The following is a 6000-nucleotide window of genomic DNA, read 5'->3' as shown; positions in this document are numbered from 1 at the left end:
GGTTTGTTCACTGATGCAGGGAACATGCAAAGTCGTAGTGTTCCTTTCTTGCCAACGCGTTAACACTGAGGCTAGCACAGCCGAACAAGGGAGCGACTGCATAGTGCCGCCATTTTGTCGTCTACTAACCCTCCTCGAGAGGACGCTCCTAAATTCCGCTCGGTGGCGCGACAGTCTATGGGCATTGCGAATACACGTGACACGACTGCGCAGCGGGCGCGAGCGGACACGAACGCCGTCCCTGTTTACGTCTCTGTTGTTTGCGGCCTCGCGACGACAACGCCATCATGGACGCCACGGCTGTAGAGACGTCCGCCCGGGACCTTTCAAGGTGTTTATTTGCATCGCGACGGCTGGAAGAAACGTGGGCTTATGCCGTGTGCCGAGCCGCCTAAATGCCCCTCTATACTGCAGCCAGAGGTACGAACTAAATTGGAACTTTCCTAGTGCGCATATGTAGACAGATAAACCAGGTCCTCGCTCCGCAACTACTTTTATCAGCAGTTAGTTGTCTATATGTTTATTATTGAAGCGTTGGGGTGTCGCCATCACGGGCGTTTTCTGCGTAGGACTACAATTTTCGGGGCTACATTTGATCAGTATATACATATACGTACCTAAAGTTCCTGATTTTATGGACGCTTTCGATGTTTTATAACGGTTTTAATTTGTATACGCGACTGTAAAGCCGGAAACTAAAAAATTAAGAAAAATCAATGTTCACGTGACAGTGTATTACAGCGGCGCCCGTGAACGGGAAATGAAATCGTGAACCCGCTTTTGCAGAAGCATTAAGCAGTATAGAGGAGTGACATTCAAACCTATTCGGACACTTCCAAAGAACTGGGCTGCTCCGATATCACATGTATCCAATGTAACTCTTAACTTGAACCAGAAGCATCGATTTCTATTTTCTAGAAGACCTTTCTTTTATGACTATTCTTAAAATCGAAAGTGAATGCTTGACCGGGCATGCGTGGAAGAGACACAAGAGTGTCACACTATGGCTTGTGCCACTAATAACGCTACGAAAACACCAAGACGCAGTGAAAATAAATGGAAGGTAGATTTCATTTTCGTGCGCGTCAAATTTGTGACGCCTATACGTCACTCATCACTCGGGCTTCCGGAAACACATTGGGAATCTTGTTTTTTAAGTCAGGAGCACGTGTTTTATTTCATCCATTTCGCTGCGAGCGACGTTTCTTTTCTGCGGAGCATTCGTGCGTTATATATGTAAACATCGCCGCGTCAATCGCCAGCTGGCCGGTATTTTCCAATCTCGTGATTGTAGTAATTGTTTGTTAGAAGAGCGAGCGATGGATAAACATCGTGTTAAGTCCGTACTTTGAATTAGGCCGCACAACCGTTGCGCGCACATAAACTTTTCATATACTTGTTTAAGGGAGAGGACAAAAACATACACAATCTACAAAACACTAGCGATATATACAAACAGGCCTCGGGGGGGGGGCTTGCATTAACAAAGTTGCCTAAAAGATTCATCACTAAAGTCAAGTCTACCGAATAGGGAAGTACAGAGGTCAACACATTTGTTTAGAACGCTAGAACGGCACGCTCCGGCGTCGTTTATACAGATAACAATTGTATAGTTTAAGATAGCGCACACTTGAGCATTCACCCTTAGCAACCATGCATGCTATAATTTGAGCTCTTTTAAACCAGTTGTAATCGGGAAACGTCGTCAGTGCAGTCCGGAGCGTGCCGTTCATCTGTTCTGTGCGAGTGTGTTGACCTCGGAGATAGACCAGATAACACTTGAGAGCAATATGATCGTTGAGAGGCTTCCGCTGGTGGCTTTCGGAGCACAGCCGAAGGAGCGACTTGACGACCGTGTCCGGAGCAGCGTAGTCGAGTCGATGTCGAGCCCAGGAGGGAAGCCTCGTTGCGTCCTCTCTGCACCGTTTCCGAAGGCGCTCTCCTTTTTCCAAGCTTTCCCGCCGTTTCGCCGCCAGCGATGCGAAGACATTCGATGCCCGTGAACGGCTCGGCAAGCGCGGCGCGCAGTCATCGCTGTGTGCCCGCAGATCATCTAATCCCAATAGGCCTGACTGGCTGCCCAGGCGGCGCTGCGAAAACGGTGCTAAAAAGCGCCCCCTACGAGACATACTTCACAGTATGTCTTTTTTTTCTTGCCTTGATTTTATACTGTTCATGATTTCGTCAGCATTTGCCGAGCCTTGTCTCTAGTGCAATAAAATGCCTAATTTATCTATAGTTTCTTTTTAATGTTTCTTTCGTGCGCTAAGCTTGTAACACGCTGTTCATCGCTGTTTTACTCATTCTTGTAGATTTGTAAATTAATGCAATGTATGTACCGACAGTTCAATTCGACTGATGTGCGCCCCTACTTGAACGGTGTTCTTTTGCATATGTGTATTACCTTGTAACATTCCGTTTATTATTGTTCTCATTTTGTAGCGTTGTGCAATTAAGGCGGAGAGCATATGTACTGTCCAGTTTAATTCAAAATATGTATGCGCCTACCCTAAATTGCTTCTTTTGATTATGTATTTTACCCCCTTTCCTGCAACAGCCTCAAATGTGAGGCTAGCAGTATGTTCAAATAAATAAATAAATAAATAAATAAATAAATAAATAAGTTCTTTGGTTACGAGTAGTCAGACTGGCGGCCGCATGCAGCACTAAGCTCAGATGCGCAATGGAGCCGCCGCTGTCGGTTGTGCTGCGCTTTGGATCTCGGCCAATTTCTGGCGTGGCTGAGTTCTTCAGGCCAAGCAAGAAGCTCGTCAACGTCAAGTATGTTTACGACGTGCAGGAGATTGAAGGAACCATTTCGGCGCGCTGCAACTCGCAAGTGCAGCGAATCTCATACGACGTTGAACTCGAGTTAAGTTTTACGAGGCATGCTCGCGTGATTAACGACAGTGCATAAACGAAAAGATTGCTGTTAAGAAAGCCGAAATGATTTGCATTACACGACGAAACGGAATCAAGAAAGGTCCAGTGACGAAGGCTAGCTGTCGGCGGCCCGAATGAGCGCATTCGCGCCGTGTGCCGTTTTCTGCCGCATTCAGTCGCAAACACACTTTTTCCCCATGCACGGCCGTAATTTTCAACATTTGCTTCTAGGGAAGTCGTCAAATTCTGTCAGCGTGCGGTGGCGGTCGAGAAGCGGAGGCGAGCAATGTTTACAGCCGGCCACTGGAAGCAGCCGGCTGTAAGCTGCCAGAAAAATCGTATAGGCACATACGCAGGGCGACTCATGGCATCGTTTTTCTCGTTTCCCACGAAATGCCGGCTGCATATCCTCGTGATCGCCGTCGGCAGCCACGGCGTGCCGTCTAGACCGCACACAGGGAATATATACATATATAAACGCGTGCACGCGCGTACGAAAAGTAATCAGCACGTTACGTTGCAAACCACGTTTTGCTCGCGTACTCACTTCACGCGTCGGACGGCACGTATCCAGCGGTTCCGTCGCTCCACTTCGTACGGCTTTCAGGGGAACCAGTGAAACCGCACATTAGGATCCTTACCACCATGTTCGAGGCAATTAACCACGCAACAATAACGGCGGCGACCGCGCTTCGGGACCGCGCGCTGCTCACAGCCGTCGCCCGGACCACCTGCTTTCGGCACGGTTTGTTGAAGCAGGGATCGCTTGTCAAACATGTGAGACTCTGCAGGCATAGCGGACAAGTTCCTGCGTACGTTTTAAGCACTTTTTGAGCCTGAAAACTATAGGCGCAAAATTAAGTAAAACGCTCAAAGCAACTGAGAACTGCGTAACTCGCCGGTCGGCGTCCATTTTTGACTACCCAAGCAACTTCGGCGCACGCCACCAGGCTCCGCCACAGTACTCAAAACTCCAGCGCGTCAGCCCTATGCCGTTGTCCTCACGGACGCGCAGAACGCCTGTCGCAACACCATTTTACAAGCTGTAGGGTTGTGCACTTACACTTGCAAGTTAGGTTTGATTTACAAGTTAGAGTTGTCACTGCTTACCAAGCATCCATCCATACAGGCCTCAGTCATCTGGTTTCCAGGTAGCCTGGAACCACCAGGAGGAAATGATCGAAGCCGCTCAAAGGCATGCCCGAGCTCTTCTATACCGGGTGTCTCTCCCAGAGGACGGTGCAGAGTGCCGTGGTAGTTTCAGTGACGTTTGCCAACGCGCCGCGTAGAAAGGCCGGGCAAGCTTATCCAACGCCACATAAACCTCTTATATATGGTGGAACAGAACACTCCTAGGAGATCGCGGACAGACAGATATCCGGCGCCAGCTGGATTACACCACTGGTACCCCACACTATATATAACTCTCCGAAGTGTCAACGCTATGAAGGGGTAGCCAACTCGACGTGCCAATTCAACTACAACGTTGACCCCGTTCCAAGTCCCTCGGATGAACGGTAGTATTTTGTATTCGCCTACATATGTACGTGTGTACGGTGGTGTAGGAGTGTGTGTGTGTGTGTGTGTGTGTGTGTGTGTGTGTGTGTGTGTGTGTGTGTGTGTGTGTGTGTGTGTGTGTGTGTGTGTGTGTGGGTGGGTGGGTGGGTGGGTGGGTGGGTGGGTGGGTGGGTGGGTGGGGTGGGGGGTGTATGGCGGATATTGGATATTATCGCTTTGCTGTTGTGCGAACATGTATAATGCTTACGCACTGCGCTGCAGCCTCCGCGAGAGCTTGCTCACTTTTTTTTCTTCGCTCTCAACGTTAAACGTATTAATTATTCTTGTTTTTGAACAACGTTGCTCGATGTGGCTCGCTGCATTGTGTGCGCGTGTTTTCTATTAAAAACGTGAAACCACATACATTTCTATCAAAAACATGAAACACAGCGTCAAACGGTGTACCTCCACACTGCTCTATAGTTCCGAAATGGGCTTACGTTTTCCGTGATATCAGAGATTTCCATGAAGTTAGCCCTGTAATAATTTGATTTAAGACAACAAAAATAAGCACATCGTGCCGTTTGGTTTTGCGCTTTGATTGTTCGACTGCCCTGTTAGACTGCATTGCCTTCGGGGCAGGCCCACATCTTCGGTTGCAAAAATTATACCCCCTTACTGAATGTGGGCGACAGAGGTCAAGAAAGAAATTCTCTTCAAAAACATGTGTCTACTATGCCAAAAAAAAAAAAAAAACAAGGGCGTGTTTTCAATTTAGCTTTCGACGCAATAACTAGAAAACGCTAATTTATGTGTTTATCGAATTAACGAAATGCTTTGTCATGGCCAAATCACGGATAACGGTAATATTCCAAGCATTATGCGGTGAAATTGATTCGTAATCTTGTGATTACTTTCAGGTGAAATCTCTCTGGAAAATTTGCCGGATATCATGCATGCATTCGCAAAAATTATCCTTGTGGTATTCAATTGAATCTCATCAGAAGCCTGCCTAAAAGTGGACGCCCAAGCGGGGCAATTAATTTCCGATTATGTCGCAAGGTTAGATTCGTCTGTAGCCAATAGCATCCACCTCCTGTTTTGTAGGAGTAATTAAAATTCGGCTTATATTAACGCACCGGAATGTGTCTGCGGATTTTGCTTAAGGTTGTTTTGCCGCAAAACTGCGCTTCGACCAATCTGTTTTTCACGTCCGCTCACTTTCTGTGACGAAAAGCCGGGAGTCTGCCAGGGTCCCTCTTTCTAAATGTTGGGAAAGTAAGCATAGGCGGACGAAAGAAAAAAATAATTAAAAAAAAACACGTTACTGGTGCCTTAATTACTGCGCCATTCGCGAGTGCTTGAGACAGGTACATCCACTTTGAGGCGCGCTATTAAGCACGTCTCTTCGTAATATACTCTGTCGTTATGATTCACACTTTGAAATGCTCCTCGCGAGGTGTGATTTTAAAAGCGCGGAGTATGCCAAGACTGATCGATATCTTCATTGGTTTCGTTGGCGAGGGTATACGTATGGCTGCAGGGTGTTTCATTAAACACGGATGGAGACGCATAACTTGTATGTTATCTGGGGCGCTAATGATGTGTTTACGAATGTAG

The sequence above is a fragment of the Rhipicephalus sanguineus genome, chromosome 3 (genome assembly GCF_013339695.2).
Source record: "Rhipicephalus sanguineus isolate Rsan-2018 chromosome 3, BIME_Rsan_1.4, whole genome shotgun sequence".
NCBI lineage: Eukaryota > Metazoa > Arthropoda > Arachnida > Ixodida > Ixodidae > Rhipicephalus > Rhipicephalus sanguineus.
This window is presented reverse-complemented; position numbering follows the sequence as displayed.